The 20,711-nt window shown below is 48.2% G+C and overlaps 1 protein-coding gene across 3 annotated transcripts in view; it reads left to right on the forward strand.

The window, feature by feature from the left end:
* Positions 1-4,377: 4,377 nt before the first annotated feature.
* The window catches only part of WDFY4 (WDFY family member 4), a 300,371-nt gene continuing 284,037 nt past the window's right edge, over positions 4,378-20,711 (forward strand). Inside the window, exon 1 of one of the 3 annotated variants that reach the window (XM_034930476.3) lies at positions 4,378-4,872. The gene's annotated coding sequence lies outside the window, so the exon portion shown is untranslated. Of the gene's footprint in view, positions 4,873-4,913; positions 5,404-20,711 lie in introns of those variants that run through there. The other 2 variants (XM_057298884.2, XM_057298885.2) reach the window with 2 other exon arrangements.

Consider the following 20,711-nt stretch of genomic DNA (forward strand, 5'->3'; position numbering starts at 1 on the left):
ACATATTTGCTATTAATAGTGCTTTTCTTTTTTTCCTATAGATCCAAGTTTCCATCTGGCATCTTTTCCCTTCAGCTTCAAAAACTGCCCTTAGAATTTCTTATATTGCAAGGATGCTGGAGATGAATGATCTCAGCTTTTATTTACCTGAAATGAATGTATTTTATTCTCATTTTTACAGAGACATTCATTGGCTATTGAATTATTGGTTAACAATTTTTGTTGTTTTCCTTTAGCATATTAAAGATGTCTTTCTATTCTCTTATGGCATTCACTGCTTCTGATAAAACATCAGCCTTAAATCGTATTTTTGTTTCTCTTTAGGTAATATTTTTTTCTTTCTGACTGCTTTCTTGCTCTCTGACTGTTTTAAGATAATACATTTGTTTCTGATGTTTGACTATGATGTGCTAAGTGTGTTTTTTCTTTGCACTTGGTGATGCTTGAGTTTTACTAAATTTATCATGTCTGCAATTTGCCGTTTTTCAATAAACCTGGGAAATTTCAAACATCATTTCTGCAAATGTGCTTTTCTGCCCTCCTCTCTCTCTGAGACCCCATTTACACATATATTATACCATTTCATATTGTCCCAAGAGCAGCTGAGTTTGTTTTTTTCATCAATATTTTCCCCCTCTGTCCTTCAAATTGTATAATTTTTATTAATAAGTCTTCAAGTTCATTAACCATTTTTTTCCTGTGGCCACCAATTTGCTGTTGGTCTATCAGTAAAATTTTTACTTCAGATATACTTTTCAGTTCTAGAATTTACATTTGAATCTTCTTGTATTTTCGATTTTTTTTTTTTTGCTGAAATTTGCCTGCTTTTTTTTTAAGTTCCTGAATATATTTCTGATAGCTGCTTTAAAGTTCCTGTGAAATAATTCCAACATCTGGTTCATCTTGGGGTCTATTTCTATTGACAGTTTTTTATTTCTTGTTATGGGTTACATTCTTTTGCTTTTTCAGATTTCTACTAATTTTAACTCTATGCTAGATAGTATGGATGTTAAATTGAAAGGAGGCTGCATTAAGTTTTCTTCCTTTAAAGCATCTTGAGTTTTGTTCTGGTTGGCAGTTAAATTCCTTGGCTGCAGTGGCTCACACCTGTAATCTCAGCACTTTGGGAGGCTGAGGTGATGGGATCGCTTGAGCTCATTAGTTTGAGACCAGCCTGGCCAACACGGTGAAACAGTATCTCTATTAAAAGCACAAAAAATCAGCTGCGCATGGTGGCACGTGTTTATAATCCCAGCTACTTGGGAGTCTGAGGCACGAGAATTGCTTGAAGCCAGGAAGTGGAGGTTGCAGTGAGCCGAGATCACCCCACTGCCCTCCAGCCTGGAGGACAGAGCCAGACTGTCTCAAAAAAAATTACTGGAATATCCTTTTAATTCTATCAGTCTTGCTTCTTTTATTCTTGGTTTGGTTGTATTAGGGTCCTCCAGAGAGACAGAACCAATTGGATATACATATATATATATATGTATATGTGTGTATATATCTATATATATACATGCCTGCTCTTGTTTGTTTATTTCTTTATGTATTACAAGGAATTGGCTCATATGATTATAGAGGATGAGAAGTCTTAAGATCTTCAGTCAACAAACTGGAGACCCAGAAGAGCCAATGGTGTAAGGTCCAGTCTGAGTTCAAAGGCCTGAGAATCAGAAGAGCCAGTGTTGTAAGTGTTCCAGTCCAAGGGCAGGAGATGACTGATGTTCCATCTCAAGGAGTCAAGCAGCCAAAGTGTCCTCTTACTCAGCCTTCTGTTCTATTCAGGTCTTCAACCGATTGGAAACCACCCATGCATATTAGGGAGAACAGTCTGCTTGACTCAGCCTACTGATTCGAATGTTCATCTCATCCAAAAATACCCTCACAGACATGCCCAGAATAATGTCTCGAAATGTTTGGGCACCTCATGGCCCAGTCAAGTTAACTCATAAAAGTAACTTATCACATGGAGCTATTTTATTTCAATTTTGAACTTGTTCCAACTTTATGGCTTTTATTCTAGGCTGTGGTTCTTACTTCTTCAGTGTGGAGTCTGAGCTTCAGAGTTTTATGGTTTTAAATTTCCTCTCATCATTACCTTCATGTTTAGCCTGCAGGAGGACTCCTCTGATTGGTGTTTCAAGTTTGGTCTGCGGATTGGGGAGGAAGGAATACAAGAGGGCAGCTCTGAGCTTGGTGGGGTGAGGGCTCTGAGGTGTAAAGTGAAGTCTCACAATGCTCAGCAAGGTCTCTCCACACTCCATGGGATGCGACTGCAACATTCCAAGCACTGCACATTCTCTGTTACCTCCTTCAGTGCTCGGCCTTGGGTCAGGTGACCTCTGCTGGGTCTCTTGGAGTCTCACCCTGTGCACACATAGGAATCCTTGGCCAAGGGCACACACAATGAGTTCCCACAAGGCACACTCTCCTCAGGAACCTGCCCTGAACATACCAGAGCCTTCAGCAGCTTTGAACTCTGACTTAAACCTTTTCAGTTCAGGGAGACTACTGTCTCTGGGGCCCCACCTGCCTGCATCATAGCAGAAAAAGCATCACTAGAAAAAACTCCAGGGCAATTGTGGGGCTCACCTTGTGTGTTTTCCTTATCTCAAGGATCACAGTCTTGCTATTCAATGCCTGAAAACAATTATCTTGTGTATTTGAACTATTCTGTAGTTGCTTTCAATGGGAGGGTATGTCCTATACCAGTTATACCACCATAACTGGGTGCAGAAGTAAAACTGCCATTTTGGGGCAATTGTTTAAAAATCAGAGAATCTTACATTGCCCTTTAACAAAAATACACATTTACATTAGCAGTTCATAGTTGCCCTGGCTGCTTCAGTGTCTTAGCTTTGGCAACTCTCTCACTAATAATAGCTTGCATTTGCACAGCCCTTTTCAGTATTTAAAAACTCTCTTGGCCGGGTGCGCTGGCTTACGCCTGTAATCCCAGCACTCTGGGAGGCCGAGACGGGCGGATCACGAGGTCAGGAGATCGAGACCATCCTGTCTAACACGGTGAAACCCCGTCTCTACTAAAAATACAAAAAATTAGCCAGGCGAGGTGGTGGGCGCCTGTAGTCCCAGCTACTCAGGAGGCTGAGGCAGGAGAATGGCGTGAACCCCGGGGGGCGGAGCCTGCAGTGAGCCGAGATCGCGCCACTGCACTCCAGCCTGGGCGACAGCGAGACTCCGTCTCAAAAAAAAAAAACCCTCTCTTGCAAATATTATTTGATTTGTTCCTTCTAACAAGGCATTCATTCATTCTGCAAATAAGATGTCAATTATCTCAGTTAAGATAGTGAGAATTTCAACCTTGAGTTTCTAGCTCTGAATTTAGTGCTCTTTACCTGCCTGCTGCTGGCTACCCGGCAAGGTGCTGGGGTGGGTAGAAGGTAGGAGACCTGGGTGCAGGTGGGCTCTCCAGCAGACTTTGCGAGATCCCACTATGACAGACTCTCCGCGCTTCCTCTGGGCATTCACAGGCATGGGGTCCTGACCTGTCCCATGCTGGTCACCCTTCCTGCCTCTGTGGAAGTTCCTCTGTCTAATCCGCTCTTACCATAGGCCTCTGATTTCAGGCAATATCTTCTTGTAGATTTTATTTATGATTTCATTGGTGACAATGACGAGGGGTTTTCATCATATACAACAAACACTTCACTGCAAATTCTCTAAGGTTTTCTCTTTCCCCTGGCTGGCACTGCATGTATCCTTTCAATTTCTCTTTTCTTTTCTTTTCTTTTTTTTTTTTTTGAGACGGAGCTTCGCTCTTGCTGTCCAGACTGGAGTGCAGCTGGATAGATCTCCTATTTTGGCTGCTGTCTACTGACAAGTTTGCATTGGTGGAGGTTGAGGTTTTGTGACAAATGTTATTTTCCTCTTTAAACCAATCTTGGAGCTTTACTCCATGTCATAACAAGTGATGTTGTTGCTGCCTCTCAGTCAGTCATGCATGGTCCACTGGTTTTGTGAGCTAGAGACAAGCGATGAGCTGCACTGAGGATCAAGGATCAGGCATTAGCGCTAACAAGTGCCCTTGCTCTTTGGCAAAATTCTCCTTTTACAGAGCACAAGCAGGATTGTGTATGAATGGACATGCTTGTTTGTACTGTGGAGATGACGTTATGGATAGGTGACGTGGATAATTCAGCCTAGTTTATATACTCAGAGGAATGAGAATTTGGAGTCTGAGTTTCAGAGACTTCCATTCTATGGTTTTAGATGTCCTCTCATCCTTGCCTCAGTGTTGGCTGCAGGAGGACTCCCCTCATTGGTGGTTCAAGTTCTATCTGAGGATGGGGGAGGAAGAAATCCAAGTGGGCAGCTCTGAGCTTGGTGGGGTGAGGGCTGCCCAACCCATGCCATGTCCAGGGGTGCACTTAAACGCACCTCTGATTAGATTCACCTAAACACCATCATTGTTCTCATTTTGCCAGAGGCCCAGAGAGGAGAGGTGTGCACCAGTGGTCACACGGCTAGTGAAGAGGGGACACAGAATCCAGACCTACTCTTCTAGGGCTGGGCTGTACTTTCCATTTTGTCCTTGGCCCCAACCAGCACCGCTTGACCACGGAGGCTGCACAGCCCCAAGGGGCCTTGCTGCAGAACCCAAGTCATCCGCCAGAACTCCAGCAGCTCCGTGGTCGGCTGGAGAGTGGGCAGAGTCAGGCATCTGCCGGCTCTCCACTTCTGCTTTCTCCAGGAAATGAGCAGAGACCCAGCTCGAGTGATTCAGAGTGAAACGGCGCTGAGGACTGACGATGCGGGGCCGGGTCCTCTTCCCCCGAGCCTGAGGGGCTGCGGCTGGGGATGAGGGGGCCCATGCCTTCTGATGTCTACAGGCGCTGACGGCCACCCCTCCAGGTAGGCCACCTTGCTCTTGGCCCAGCCAGGCCAGCCTAGAGGTGGGCATATCGGCACCGCCTGTCAGCGTGGGGCCTACTGGCTGCCTCCTGGGAGGCTGACTATGGGGCACATGTGACCCAGTGCCTGGTTTGGGTTTGTGAATGTGGGAGAGGAGGTGAGCTGGGGAGCAGGAAGTGTGTGTGGCGTGGGGGGCCCATGTGGTCAGGGCCACTCCAGGGCCTGGGTCTGCCTGAGTGTGTGTCACTGCTGAAGTTTGGGAATCAGGCTGGGCTCCAGCAGCACTCCTCGACCTCTGACGGCAGGTCAAGTCCTTTCTCGGGGTCCTGCTATGAAGGGAACCCTGGGAAGGGCTGACACGGGCTTTCCTGGTTGTCGAGGGGGCGGAGAGAGCAGGCCGACAGGACAGTGAGGCTCGCCCTCCAAGCTCCCGCATAGGCCTCTGAGGAGGGCAGAGTCGGAGGGCCATTTCCAACGGGCCTCAGAGGGAGCTGGTCTATCCCTGTCCTGTCATTACTCCACTGGGTTCTGGTAAGTAGGTGCCTCCCTGGGCTCACTTCCCTCATCTGAATTATTATAGCAAACCATTGAAACGCCTGCATTTTCTGCCTAAGCAGAGCCACCTGCTCGGTAAGGACTGATTCTTCTTTTCCCCTGAAATGAAACTTCTAGAACACTAAACCGATCCTTTGTCCCAACTCATCTAAAGTGTGGGGGCGCTGGTTTGATAACTAAGGGCTCTATGCATTACCCTTTCCACGGAGCACACTAATTTTAATATGAGTTTATGTATAGTCATTCATTTAGTTATTTAACAAATAGGTATTGAGAAACCACGCCCTGCCAGGCTCTGGTCAAAGCGGACAGGGGTCTACGGTGCTCAGCAGGTGGGAGAATAGCAGGTAGGGTGGGGGTCTTGGGAGAGTGGGGATGGCTCTAGTCTTCTGAGAGGGGACCTGTGAGGGAGGCCGAGTCCTGTGGGTTTCTGAGAAGTGTTCTTGATAAGGGTCTGGAGGAGGAGACCTCGTGGAGGTTGGTGTGGCAGAGCCGGGTAAGGGGCATGCCTGGGGTTCTGGCCAGAGAGGTAGGGAACAGGGTCAGGTCAGGGAGGCCCTTCCTGTCTGTCCAGCCTGAGCACATGGGCTATTCTTTCATGAACTTGGAAAGATTTTCTGTGTTGAAACAAAAGAAAATTTCGGCCAGGCGCAGTGGTTCACGCCTGTAATCTCAGCACTTTGGGAGGCCGAGAGGGGCAGATCACCTGAGGTCAGGAGTTCAAGACCAGTCTGGACAACACGATGAAACTCCATCTCCAAAAAAAAAAAAAAAAAGAAGGAAAGAGAAGAAAATTTAGAAAGACCATAATAAGATAGAAGTAATAAAAACAGCATAAACCCTGTGTGCTGACACCTTAGATTTTTTTAAAGATCAGCATCATCTCTGAGGTCCTCTTCATGCCCATCTTTCACCTTCCCTCTTCAGAAGCAGCAACAGTCCAGAATTTTGGGTTTATTGTTCCCTTGCTTTTTTTTTCTAATTTTACATCCCATATTTAAATCGCTATATATGTATGATTGCAAGTTGTTGAACTCTGTAAACATGGAATTAAATATTCTTTTAAAATTTGCCTAATTGGTTCAGAAGTTTGTTTCTGAAATTTCTTCATATTGTTGCATGTACCTGTAGATAATTAAAGTTTTCTGCAGTACAGTATTCTATTACATGAGTGTACCTCAATATATTTATCTGAGATGCTGTTGATGGCATTTGAGGTATTTCAAGAGTTTATTTTTTTTTCTATTATAAGCAGTGCCGCTAGAACTATTTTTGTACATGCATCTTGGGGCGTGTGTGTAAGAATTTATCTTGGGTATATACTCTAGAAATAGAATTGGTGGGTCATAGGTTATACATATCGTCAGCCTTACTGGATGTCACCACATTGTTTTCCAAAGTTTTTGCCTCATTTTACCCACCCCTCAGCAATGCACCAAAGTTTCTGTTGCTCCACATCTTCACCAACATTTGATATTGTCTGGTACTGTATTTCTGCCAATCTGGTAGAAATGAAAAGCTATCTTAGCATGTTTTTAATTTGCATTGACCAAATTACTAAGGTTGGGCATCTTTTTCATATGTTTATTGGCCATTTGGGGTCCCTTTTCCTGTTCACATTTTTTGGCCATTTCTCATCGGGTTACCTGTCTTTTATCCTATTGATTTGCCATAATTCAATACATATTCTGGGTACTACTTTTTGTCATGTATATATATAACAAATATTTTTCGTTTGTTGGTGCCTTGTCTCCTTATATTCCTGTGGTTTTTATTAATGACTGAATTTCTTAGTTTCAAATAAGTTTATCCACCTGTCGCTTTATGATTTATACTTGTTATGTGTTATCTAAGAAATTCTCCACTATAAGGTTGTAAAATTATTCTCATATTATTTTCAAAAAATGTTATAATATTACTTTTTACACTGAAGTCTCTAGTCTGCCTGGAAATGGCTTTTGTGTATGGCGTGAGGTGGGAAGAAACTTTATTTTATTCTGCTTTTCCCATATGGATAACCAAGAGTCTTGGCACCATTTATTTAATAGGCCATTCTTTTTTTTTTTTTTTTTTTTTAGATGGAGTCTTGCTCTGTCACCCAGGCTGGAGTGCAATGGCATGATCTTGGCTCACTGCAACCTCCACCTCCCAGGTTCAAGCAATTATCCTGCCTCAGCCTCCCTAGTAGCTGAGATTACAGGTACATGCCACCACACCTGGCTAATTTTTTTTTTTTTTTTTTGAGACAGATTCTTGTTCTGTCACCCAGGCTGGAGTGCGGTGGTGTGATCTCGGCTCACTGCAACCTCCACCTCCCAGGTTCAAGTGATTCCTCTGCCTCAGCCTCTCCAGTAGCTGGGACTACTGGCGTGCGCCACCACATCTGTCTAATTTTTGGGTTTTTTAGTAGGGATGGGGTTTCACTGTGTTGGTCAGGCTGGTCTTGAACTCCTGACCTCAGGTGATCCACCCACCTCGGCCTCCCAAAGTGCTGGGATTACAGGCATGAGCCACCACACCCAGCCTAATAGGCCATTCTTTAGTCACTGATCCATGATAGCTCTGTTGTGAGTTGAGTTGTCATGTGCATGGGGGTCTTTCCTGGTTCTCTATTCTGTCAATTTGTCTAACCCTTTGACAATGCTAGACAACATTGTTAACCACAGGTTTATAATAAATTTCGGTATCTGGAAAGAGCCTCCCCATTCTTTTCTTCTTCCATCCTGTCTTGAGAATTCTTGGTATTTTACTCATTCATATAAATTTCAGAATTGGCTTTCAACAGAAAAAAAATCTATGTTCAGATTTGTCTGGAAATATAATTTGGAAAGAAGTGATATCTTTATGAAAATGACTTTTCCAATTCATAAACGGGGTCTGTCTCTCCACTTATTTAGGTCTTCTCTAAAGTATTTAAATACAATGTTACTATTTTCTTTATAGCAGTGGTGCATATTTTGACTAGACATATCCCTAAGTGGTTTATATTTTTATATTGTGTCAATTGTCATTAAAATACATTTTTGGACTGTTGCTATTTGGACTGATTCTTGTTCAAAATGCAAGCATTTTAAACAAGAATCATTTTAGGTGTCATGTGAAGATTGTAGGAGACCAAAGGAAGAAGCAAGACTATCAGTTCAGAGGCTTTTGCAATAACCCAGGCTAGAGGTGGTGGTGGCTTGCCCCAAAGTGATAATAGTTGAGATAATGACAGGTGGTCAGAGTGGTCAGGTTCTAGATACTTTTTTGAGGGTAGGATTTGATGACATTTTAGGTATAGAGTATGGGAGAAAGAGAGAAGCTAAAGATGACTCCAGAGTAACAGGAAGAATGAGATTATCACCTACTGAGCTGGCTTGAGGGCAGTAGAAGCAGATTTGGAAGGTGGTGGTGATTCAGAAATATGAGTTTGGTCATACAAAGATGGAGATGCTTGTTAGACAATATGTGAAGAAATGAAGGATTGGCACCCTCCACCCCCACTCCAGTGAACTTCATGGTAGACAAGCAAGGCAGCTTGGCCAACTGGCAGAAAGAAGGAAGATATCTTGTGTAGGAGGGTAAGGAAAATGAACTTCTCAGAGTTCCTAAAGCCACACCTTAGAGCTGCTACCCATTTTATTTACAATTAGGGGCTTGCATTTGTAATCTCCCTCCAAGTGCTATAAACCATCAAAATGCAGATAGATGATATCTCCTAAACCCTTGGCTGCCAGTCCCCTTTGAGGTATCTGCACTCCTTAAAAACTTAAATATCAAAGTCTAGACCTTTGTTATCCAATACAGAAGCCACTAGCCATACTTGAAATGTAGCCGATGTGAATTGAGATGCACTGTAAGTGTGAAATACACTCCAGATTTTAAAGATGTTACAAACTAACAACAAAAAATTATAAAATACTTCAGTACCTAAAAATACTGATTACATAGTGAAAATATTTTGGATATATTGGGTTAAGTGAAATATACTTTAAACATTAATTTAACCTATTTATTTTTATTTTTAAAATGTGTCTACCAGAAAATTTGAAATTACACATGTGGCTGGAATTTGTGCCTGGCTTTCTATTTCTAATATTTCTATTGGACAGCAGCCTTTAGAGGAATGATACTTCTTGTTTTATGGCCAGAGGCTTTCATGGGAATAGAGTTTGAGATGGATGAGAGGTAGGAGAAGTGAAAAGCCACTTGAACCAAATAATTCCAAGGAGAAAGAAAATATACAAGCTAATAATAATGGGTTTAGTACCTAAATAAACCAGGGACTTGTACTTGCAAAGTCACTTAATCCTCAAGATGAGATAAGTTTCATTATTCCCATTTTACAGATGAGAAAATGGAGACTCAGAGACGTAAGGTTCTTTGCCCTTGAAGAGTGAGTGACTGAGCTGGGATTTGATCCTAGTTCCACCTGATTTTAAAGCCTGTGCACTTGCATTAGACCACACTACCACTAAAGGGCTGAAGAAGCTACACTTCTAGAAAGGAATAGTGAATATTTGGCAGGAGTATGACAGTGGTTCTTCCCTCTTGGCTGAATGATTAATTCTTCTTTTGAGAATTCATAGGAAACAAAATCATTGCAGCAGGGATCCTTCCCCTCAGCATTGCCCATGACAGCAGTGGAGACAATCTGAGCATCCAGTTATTACAGAGTGACAGTCAATTATGGGTGATCCATCAAGAGGATGCTCCATGGTCACTAGGTCTGATACTTTAAGGGAAAGGGCAATGTAGAACATGTTTATGATATGATGGATGTTTAATGCAATCAAATCATTTTCACATTAATTACAAGCAAAATATACTTGTGATATGGGATGTTTGGGGTGTTGCTTTTTCTGGCCAGAAACCTCTGTGGCCAGTGGCACCTTTGCCTGAGTTCTTGTCCTGCATCCAGTAAGAATGAGGGATGCAGTCATGTGGAGGGTGAGCAAGATGAAGAGGAGCTTTATTAAGTGTTAGAACAGCTAAGAGGAGACCTAGTGGGTAGCTTCTCTCTATAGGCAGGTTGTCCTGATGAGCACTCAGCTCTCAGCAGAGGGGATATGTCCTCTCTGCAGCTGGTTGTCCCTACGTCTGCAGCTCTCAGCAGAGAGGAGGCCCTGGAGAAGGTAGCTCTTCTCTGCAGCTGGTCCTCCTATAATCTTCCCAGCTCTCAGCAGAGAGTAGTTCCTCCCTGCAGCTGGTCATCCAGTTGTCTCTCCATCCTCTGCTCTGTTCTGGCTGAACCCAGGGTTTTTATGGACCTCAGAGGGGAGGAAATGAGAGCCAACTGGGCCATAGGTGGCCATGAGCAGCCTGAAAAAGACAACACAAGTCCCCACTCTGGTTTGTGGGTCTGGTAGCCCAGCCCCCAGCCTTCAGACCCTCCTTGGCTTGAAGGTGGGACCTTACCGGGGCCCTCCCCCCTCCACCCAGGAGCCTATCTGCCCCCTGCTGCCTTCCATGGTGCCCTGGCTGTTCATGCCAAGGGACACCTGAAGGCCAGTGCAAGTGGCCTTCAACCCCTTCCCCTCATCACAGCCTGAGGCAGGGGCTCCTGATCCTCACTGGGTCCTGGCCAGAATTTGGGACAGGGGCAACATCAACAGGAGCTCCCCCTGTTGCCAAGGCTGTCAGGACCCACTGGGGCAGAGCTAATCAAGGGTCCGGGCTGGATGTAGGAAGTGGCAGGCTCGGTAGTCACCCTGACTTAGGGTGGCAGACTGAGACATTGCCCTGGGTGTCCTGTGCAAAGCCTCCTCCCAAGGCGCAGGAGCCCAGCACCCTTGGTGTGGGCTGGCTGGGTCCCCAAAGTGGGCACCACTCCCACTTTCCACCCTGGCCCCTAAGCCTGACCCTAGCTCCACACTGGCACCCCTCTCTGCCTGACCATGCTGCTCTCCTGTCACGCTGCTCCCCTGCTGGCCGGCTGGCAACCCGGCCTGGCTCCATCATGGCAGCCCCCAGCGTAGCGGGCTGCTGGAGCTGGGGGGCTGTCTGCCTCCTCCCTTTGCCCTCCCTGCAGTGGCTGGCATGATGGCAGTGGCCGTACCAGACTTCCTGCTGCTGCCATCACTTGGATGTGAAAATTAGTAGGCATAAAGAGAAATATTTGTTGATTTTTGTGTTTTCCTTGTAATAATAAGAAAATTTCTCAGTAGCGCTCTAATATCGACTTTTAAAAGGATAAGCACAAACTAGAAAGGGAAATGTAGTCAAAGATAAAGGTATGTACACATAAAGAAATTGTGTGGAGGATGGCCAAAACATGTGAGCAATTAGTAACGTTGAAACACGCTGCCAGGAACCCACTGATCAACTGTGGACAGAATCCAGGGAGAGTGGCCCTGTGTGCAGAAGGCTGCAGGGTGGCAGATGCTATAACAGAGGCAGGGTCGAGCACCCCTGCAGCTGTTTGTTCCCAGAGTCTCTGTCCTGAGAATGCCTGTTCTTTAGGAGAAGGAGGAGGGTAGCAATTAAAAGGGTGATGAAGCCCAGGATGGGGGGTGTGAGCCTCAGGGCACAGGCTCCTAAGCCACCCAGGAACCAAGCCTGCATGTCCAATGTATGCATAGCAGCTCCACGTGGTCTCAGCCTTCGAGGGGTGTGTACGGCGATTGAATGGCCAGGCAGATCAGGGTGGCAAATGCCCAGATATTCAAAAGGGGAAAAGCCCAGGGCGCTGCCCTGCTGTCAGATCACAGATTCTTGTATTTCCTTTTAGCCTCACACACCTGTGGGCCTGTGGGCCAGGACACCTTTACCCTATCGGAGTGACAGGAACAGAAGGGCGGGACAGTGCCCCTAGGTGAGTCTATACCTCTGCCAGTGGGCGGGATCCTCACAATCACCACCCTGGAAGACTGCCTTTGTTCCACAAAACACTTCCTTCCTCACACAATTGCAAGTGTCTGAATCATCTCATTTTTGAAGTGTGTATTTAATGTGATGATTTTCCCTCCCAAAGTGCTTTAATTAAATGACTGTGGCATTTTATAATTGATAGAGACTTTGAATTGAGGAAATACAAGAGTGAGAAAGACAGCGTATTCATGAATAACAATGACATTAAGGAGGAACGGGATGGGAGCTGCAGTTGTTATAGGCAGTAGGCACTGGGGAAAATGATTGATTTGGGAATTAATGCAGGCCAACCCTTGTGCAGCCTGCCTGACTGTGCCAGCCAAGGGCTTTCACTGCCTAACTTCTCTTTTCTCCTGTACATGGGACAATCAAAGCCCTGCTGCCTGCTGTCTGCCTCACTGTTCCATTGTAATTACTGAGATCGTATCTTGACGCAGCCTTGAAAACTGGAAGGGGCTGTCGCCTGCTGGTGATGGCTGCCTTCTAATGGCAGGATGGCCCAATAGTGGGAGCAGTTTGAAAGTGGAGAGGAGCAGGGTTGCTTCTTGTGTTGAGGGGGGCAGCCATGAGCTGTGTCTGGAAGGTGGCATGTTTGGACCGTGGTGCTGAAGGGGGAGATTTCCAGGCAGAGGAGGTGGCCTGACTGAAGGCAGAGGGGTTATGGTGTGAGTGATCAGTGGATTCAGCTTAACCCCACTGAGGGTGCAGGGAGGAATTAGGCAAGGAGGGGGTTGAGTCCTATCATCAGGGCCACAAGCTTGGGAAGTTTCCCAGAGAACATGGGAGCTGCGGAGGACGTTTGCTCAGGGGAGGGACATGCTGGAGTTGTGCTGTAAAGTCTGACAGTGTGGGGTGGATGGGAGGTGGAGGGGAGCCTGCAGGCAGAGACTTGCTATGGTGCAGCCAGGGGACAGATGAGCAAGCAGAGGTGTTGGTGCCGGGCCCACTCTGGCCTACCAGCCTCATAAAGGGCAGGCCCAGAGGACCTGTGTCACCCAAGCAAGTGGCATTCTTAGGCCCCTTGACCCCTTTCTGTTCTATTCAGATGCCATCCTCCCACCTCCTTCAGCACTTTGAATAATTAAGAAAATTATTCCTGGTACATTAAGAGGTCTGCCTGCTTGTGGGAGACTCATTCTGGTTAAACAAATATTCAGCTCTCAGAGGAGAAATCTGAAGCTTGTGAACCTGGGCAAATTTGAACAGCCGAACTTCACTGGCAGACACCTCTTTAAGGAGCATCTATTCTAAACGCTTCATGTTACAGGTGGGAAACTGAGTCACAGAAAAGCAAAGAGACTCAGCTTGGAGGCCGAAGCCCCCACTTCCAGTGGCTAGCAGTATATTTCCTTGCTCTTCTCTTAGGTGAAAAGCATCAGGAGCCAAGCTGTATCTGAAAGTGTCTCTTTTTCTCTTTAACCTAAAAGCAGAGTTTTCTGGGTCCAGGTTGGCCTGGCACAGGAGAGGACAGGGAACTCAAGAAAATGAGTCACTCTATCTGTGACGTAGGTGGTTTGTGCCCTCACTTTTTTGTGCTTTGATGATTCCGGAGAACTAAGAGATCTTTAATTCCTGAGGAGCCAGGCATGCATACTTCCAGATATGTTTCAAAGCTTCACTTGTGATTTTTGTGTGTTTATTCTGACCAAATTATTCTTGAAATTTAATAAGCTAAATGGGATGATTGTGTGACCAAACCAAGCCATCTGGAAATGTGTCAAAATCTTTCTTACCTTAGCACGTGAGATATAAAGGATCCTGCAAAGTTTCCCTGTCATTTTCCTTCTCTGGGAGTTTGGAGGGTGAGGAATCGGATGGGGGCTGCTCAGAGTCTGGAGACATTCCTAATAGAGTCCCTGGCTAAGCTTTCTGCCCTGTTCCTGCTCATATCCCTCCTAGTTGGACAAAGCCAGGTCTAGTTAAGCCCAGCCTCTCCTGTGGCTTTGTTTCTCCCTCCTCTTTTCTCTAACCTGCCCACTGGGTAGCTTATTTCTACTTCCCTCCTACTCCCTCTTCAAAGCCCCTGCTTCTGTGACACCTCTTCCACCACCCCCTAGCCTCCTCCACCCCCACGTATTAGAGCATCCCTTTACCCGTCTCGTCTCCCAGGAGGCTGTGAGCTCCTGGTGGCAGAATTACCAGTGACAGGCAGCTGCCAGCTGCTCCTGTCACTCTCTGCTGAGAGCCCCACAGTGATTCCCAGGACCGCTCCGTGAGACAAGCACCATGTCCATGTCCATCAGCTTGCCACTCCGGACTCTCTGCAGGGCCCTCTCACCATGCACTCACTCAACCCCTGAGCCCCTGTCCCTGCTTTTTCTTGGACACCTGTGCCATTTGCCAGACACTCACTCACGCTGCCCGGGGTGCCTGTCCACTTACTGCCAGGGTCCATCCTTACTCTTCAGTGTCCACCACTGGCACCATATGTCCTAAGAAGCCCTCCCAGACTTCTCCACCCTCCCCAGGCTGGGCCATAAGCCTCCTCTTGCCCCACAGCCACCACCACCCTGCCCAATGACTGTCCCACTGCATCGGCTTCCTTGCTGGCCCCCTGCTCCCCCTGAGCTTTGAAGTCCAGGGTGTGGACAGAGGGTGATCCTGCTCCTTGCATGTTTAATAATCCAGAGACCCACTACACGGAACATGCCAGGTAGAGCAGTAGCCCCAGTGGCTTTGCCTGGAGGACAAGTGACTGACACTGAGTGTGCTGGTATCTGTGGAGGGAATGCTGGCCAAGGAGTGTCCACGTTGTCCGAGGCTAATGAACCCTTATCCTTGAGGCTCCCAGGGATCTGCTTTTCTCTGGGGCAACAGTGCAACCACAGAGTCTTGTTTTGGGCCTCCCAGCTTGTTGTGTGAGCTGCGGGCAGACAGCAGGTCTGGCTTGGATCTCCTATGGCTGGGGGTCAGCAACAACTGTGCAAATCCAGCCAGGGACTCCCTGCAACACTGCAGGCTTCAGCCAGTACCATGGCATATTCCACCACCACTGACCACTGCCTGAAGCCAACCTTGAGTGCTGGAAGAGGGAACCTGGGTTTGACCTTGATTCTGATGCTTGTCAGCTGTTTGATTTCAGATACATTACTTGTTTTCTGAGTCTCGCTTTACCCATCTGTACAGTGGGAATAGTAATGCCTACCTTACAGGTTTTCTAAGAGTAGAGAACATTGATGTCTCTGTTAGTAGATGGTCACTTTTCCATGGCCTTTCTTACCTAAGGGAACACTTTCTTACATTTCAGTGGAGACCGAGCCCTGATCGGCTCCCAGTTTAGAGAGGCTCACCACCTTTCCACAGGGACTGGGGCTTCTTGTAACCTGTGCTGTCTCCAACTCAGGTCTTTGTCCCCATCATGATAGCTCAACCATAGCCAAACTGTAGGGGTCTAGCCAGGGGAACTGCTCCCTGGCCATTTTTGGCAATGTGGAAGTAGGTACACATACCGAGATACAGAACCAGCCCCTTCCACAGGACACTGTGAGTTCCTGTATTCCGTTGCTGTTGCAAAAACCATAGAGGTGTGTGCTGACCAGGAGCCCAGTGAGGACTGGAATCAGAAAGAGGAAGTTTTGAGAGCCATGGAAGGTTTGCTGACCTGCCTAGTTCCTTCCAATGGGAGTCTCCATCTTAGTCTTCAGGGGATCCCCCGAACTTCTGGAAAACACCTGCATTGCCTCAGTCTCCTCGTGGGTTCTTTGAAGCAGGTGTAGGGCCCTGGGCCCTGCCATTCTCTGCCAGCAGGCACACTCAGCCCTTGGCCCAGGTAAGAAGTGGGGACACTCGCTGATTGGTGATGTCTAGGGCAGCACCGAGGTGATTGCTGGAGTTATCGTGAGTCCAGCAGCTGCGCCTGCTCCTGGCACTCCCTTGAGGAGGTGCTGGCCATGCAGGGCCCACAGGGAACCTCCTGAGTGGCCCACTCCTTGCTCTCCCACCTGCTGTCTGCAAGGCTGCCCCTGACTCCACCTGGCCCTGATGTGGCATTCCCCCAACACAGGCTTGGTCTTGGAGGCAGCCCTCCTGCTCGTGTCTCCACATTGTGTCCTCGCCAGGGCCAAATCCTCACATGCAGCCCTGTCTGGCCATGCTCAGGCCCACATCTCTACGGCCCTGTCCTGACATCCAACAAACCAGCTCCTTGTGAGGAGACCCGAGATTGGACAGACTCAGCGGCCAGCCCAGGGGGAGGTGATGAAGGCAAAAGGAAGGGTCTAGGCTGGGACTAGGGCAGCTGACTCAGACCTCAGGGCTGAACCCCAAAGATGGATGGAGGCCCCAGAGCACACTTACAAAGGCCATGTGGGCTGAAGCTCCCAAGGGAAGTGCAGATTTTAAGAGCTTCGAGGCAGCAAGGTGCAGAATGCAGAAGAGGCCATGCAGTGCGCACTCTGTGGGCATCTAGCGTGTACTGGACACCCTCTCACATATGTTGGCTTGCTTAATTCTTTCTGCAATGTTGCAAGGACGATATTGTTCCCATTTTACAGCTGGAGACATTGAGGTTGAGGGAGCCTGAGTCGCTAAGGTTACAGGTTAGGAAGAGGTGGAGCTGGGATTTGAATCTGATCTATGTGATGCTGCTCTGGGTTGGCCTGGCCTTGGAGCTCAGGAGGGGTCAGACTGGCCAGAGGGACTAGGTTCAGGGTGGTGGTGGTGCTTACCAGCGAGTCAAGGCCAGAGGTTGTCACACAGCCCAGGCTAACAGGCCCACTCCTAGATACATGGAGCTACTTGAGGTGGGCCTGGAACACTCAGGTCTCACCCAGCTCACAGGTAACTTAGGAGCTAATGTCAGGGCTCTGGACAGCAGGCCCTGCCATGAAGCAGTAGAGACCTAGCAGGGGCTCCCAGCTCCCTTCCCGACCTGCTTTGTGATGTTCTATGAGCCACCCACATCTCTGGGCATCACAGAGCTCTGGGGGTCTTAGCCTCCCGTGTCTTCCTGGCCCCTGGCCTCACCTGGGGACATGTTGCAATCACCTTAGACCTTGTAGCCAACACTTACACATGGCGCCACTCAGAAGTAAGTCACAATGTTGGGGAACCCGGCCTCCAAGGTGATCTGGTGAGTGGCCTGGGTGGGCGATGGCTGCTCTGTTTCTAAGCTCACCAGGCATCTGATGTGCAGGTGTGCATCTAACAAAGATGCACGTGTGACTTTTTGGAGTCAGATGCACATCTCATTGGGTTATCTCCAGGGTCCCGCCTTCTTTCTGTTTCTAAGGCAATCCCTCTAACCAGAGTGATCATGGCCCCATACCTCCTGGCTGTTCTTTCTTCTTCTCTTTCCTGTTCCAGGCTTGGTTTACTGCCAGCCAGGACAACCTTTCTAGAATGGTGTTTCCTGGGCCATTTTCCTGCTTAGTACTTCCAGGGTCTCCCCATTACCCAGAATGCCAGGTCTAACCATGCTGGCCTCCCTTTTCTGGTCCCACATGACTTCAGGTGACATCTTGTCCCACGGCCCCCAGGTCACCTTGGCCTGTTTGCTGCATGTCTGCCTCCAGCTTGCTTCCTGCCTGGCCTTCTCTGAGTAGCCCTTCCATCCCCACGGGTGCGCCTGTCCTCCATGGCCCCACGCACATTTGTTCTCCTACGGTCCTGTGCCCCAGCTCTTGAAACGGCCTCCGAGGAGGGGATGCGTTGTCCATTACAAAGCCCCTCCTGTGACCTGCTTCTCGACAGGCCATCTCTTGGTGTCTCCCAGCAGCACATTTTTTCAGATGAGGATTGGCACTGTGGAGAGTCACTTCTGAGATTCCACAGCTCATGGCATGAGGAGCAGGAGCCGGAATGCAGGACTTGATGCCAGGTTCCAATTTTGCCTGCCCACGATGTCTGTCTTCTAGCGTGGGAGATTGCACCAATCTCCTGCACATTTGAAGCACTCTGATGTCACTCTCCTGTTCCCAAGCGTGCCAGGGCTTGAGGCTTGTGGCTGTGGCAGTGACAAGGCCCCTGTGACAGTCCTGTTCCAGCTTTCTAGTGGGTGGGCCTTGCCTGTGCAGATCAGACCAAGATTTCCATGAAATGCTCTTTCTGAGCAGCAGTGGCCTCCCGGAGGAACAGTGAGGGGCAAGAGGCCTTCACCCCACTTCTGGCATGACACTGAAGACCTCTTTCTCTTGGGGGCCCTCTGTCTACCGTATCATGCTCAGTCTTTGCTCAATTTATTCTCAGTGGGGGAGACGGATTGAAGGTGTGGGGTTTATCCACAACCCCAAATATGGCTCCTGCTTTGCCTCATGCTTCTAAGAAGGCAAAGTTTAACGCTGTGCATGCCAAGTGGTACTGGTTCAATAAACGCTGATGGGAAATGTGGACAGGTCTGGCGGGTGAAGGGCTTTATCCAGGACAGCCATGCTGTATCCGCCGAGGCTCTCCAGAGAAACAGAACAATAGGATGTGTGCATGTGTGTAGGCAGAGAGACATTTATTTTAAGGTACTGGTTCACAGAATTGTGGCGGCTGGCAAGTTTGAAATCTTCAGAGTGGACTGGAGACTCAGGGAAGGGTTGCCGTGAGTCCGAAATCAGTCCACTGGCAACTCTGGAGGAGATCAGAGGTCTCTCATGAAATGCACTATAGACCTAGCCGGCCCGTGCAGCCCCAGAAAGCACATGCTACAGGGCTCACAGCCCCTGCCACGTCTCCATTTCCTCCTCCACAGACAGCCACGCTCACCTGGTTTTTGCCCCAGGGGGAGGTGAGGTCTGGGAGGTGAGGAGAGGGAAGTGGGAGGTGGAGGGAGCAGAATGTCTATGGACAGGGCTCTCAGGGTGACCATGGAGAAGAGGGTGGGGCCTGGCCATAGCCACTCTGAGACAGCAGGCAGAGAAGGAGATCACACACTCAGTGTTCAGAGCTTTCAGTGTTGGGGCTTGCAGCATGGGGACTTTGGAGCCAGCAGGGGCAGAGGCACAGGGACCTATTGTAACATCCAGTGTCCCTCCTGTCCCCTTCACACCCCACACGCATACACACCAGAGCTCCTGCTGTCAGTTAATACATCACCGATGTGGGCAAGGACTTTCCCCACAGTGGAGAGTGGGGAGAGGAGGGGCTCCTGTTTTGGAGGAGCTAGACAACCTCAGAGGGACAGTGGTGGAGAGGTTTTGGAGGCAGACAGATCTGGACCTCAGTGAGTTGCAGGCTCCTGCTCCCAGCCTCAGTTTCCTCATCTGAAAATGGTATCCCTAATGTCCACGTCTTGGAGTCATCATGCAGGCTGAAAACGCAAAAGTGCAGCTGGCCTGCCACACACTAAGCTCCCAACAAGGCTAAACTCCAGCTTTGCCTGAGACACTTTAGCCTTTCACACTGTGCTTTTTGTTTTTGTCCTCTTGGTCTACTCTCTGGGCTGAGAGGTGAGGGTGAGGGGTGATCAGGGCTTGCAGTAATGCTAGGTAAAATCTAGATGATAGGATTCTTCTGCTTCCAAAGTCCCTCTCCAAGGCTTCTCCTCAGGTGGTGGTCCTCCAGGTGTGGTCCCTGAACCAGCTGCCTCCTCACCTCCTGGGAACTCTTCAGAGGTATAAATTCCTGAGACCCACCCCAGACTTACTGACTTGTAAACTCTGGGGCTGGGGTTCAGAAATCTGGTTTTAACAATCTGTTCAGGTGATGCTGATGCATGCTGAAGTTTTAGAACCACTGCTTTCAGAACAGTTTCTCCAGGAGGGCAGGTTTTAGGCTGAAGGTTCACCTCCCAGCACCACCCCAAGGCTGGCCATCAGCAGGCGAAGCATCTCAAAGGGAGTCTCAGAGCACTGGTCCTTCAATCAGCTCTTTCCCCAAAGGCCCACAGGAAAGCCTGGAGGCTGTCATTCCACTGACATGAGTCCCCTCACCTACACTTCCCTCCTTTGCTTTGTACGTTATATAGACTGTGCTTTGGGGGCCCTTTACCACATCCTGCAGGAGCTCCAATGCTCTTGCCCAGTTTCTGCAAATTCTCAGGGTCTTATGTCCTCCAAGCTACTTCTATCTCCTGATTTCTCTGATCTTGTCACTGGGTCTCATCTGTGTCCCCTTTGTTTACAATAGTGTTCCTCCCTGCCCGGAACTAACCCAGGTGTGGAACACAGAGCTTCTGTAATTGGCATCCCATAATCCCTCCAATACAATGCCATCATGTGGCAAATGTTTACTGAAGCCTTGGCCCGGAAGGGAATTCTCACTCCTGAGAACACCAGCTGCGTGAGCACGCCCAGGGATGCTGCGCAAACGCACCATGCCTCCATCTCATCTCCACCTGGGGGTGGGAGTGTGTGGGGTCATGACAGTTCCTGTGCCATGGGCTTTTGGGAGAATTAAATCACGTTAGGTGGGCACAGCCTTTGGCAGGGGGCCTAGTGCGGAGCTAGCACTCAATAGATGCTATTATCGTTATGATTTTATCGTGGTCATTAAACTGGATGAATTAT

Source organism: Pan paniscus, chromosome 8 (genome assembly GCF_029289425.2).
Source record: "Pan paniscus chromosome 8, NHGRI_mPanPan1-v2.0_pri, whole genome shotgun sequence".
Lineage (NCBI taxonomy): Eukaryota > Metazoa > Chordata > Mammalia > Primates > Hominidae > Pan > Pan paniscus.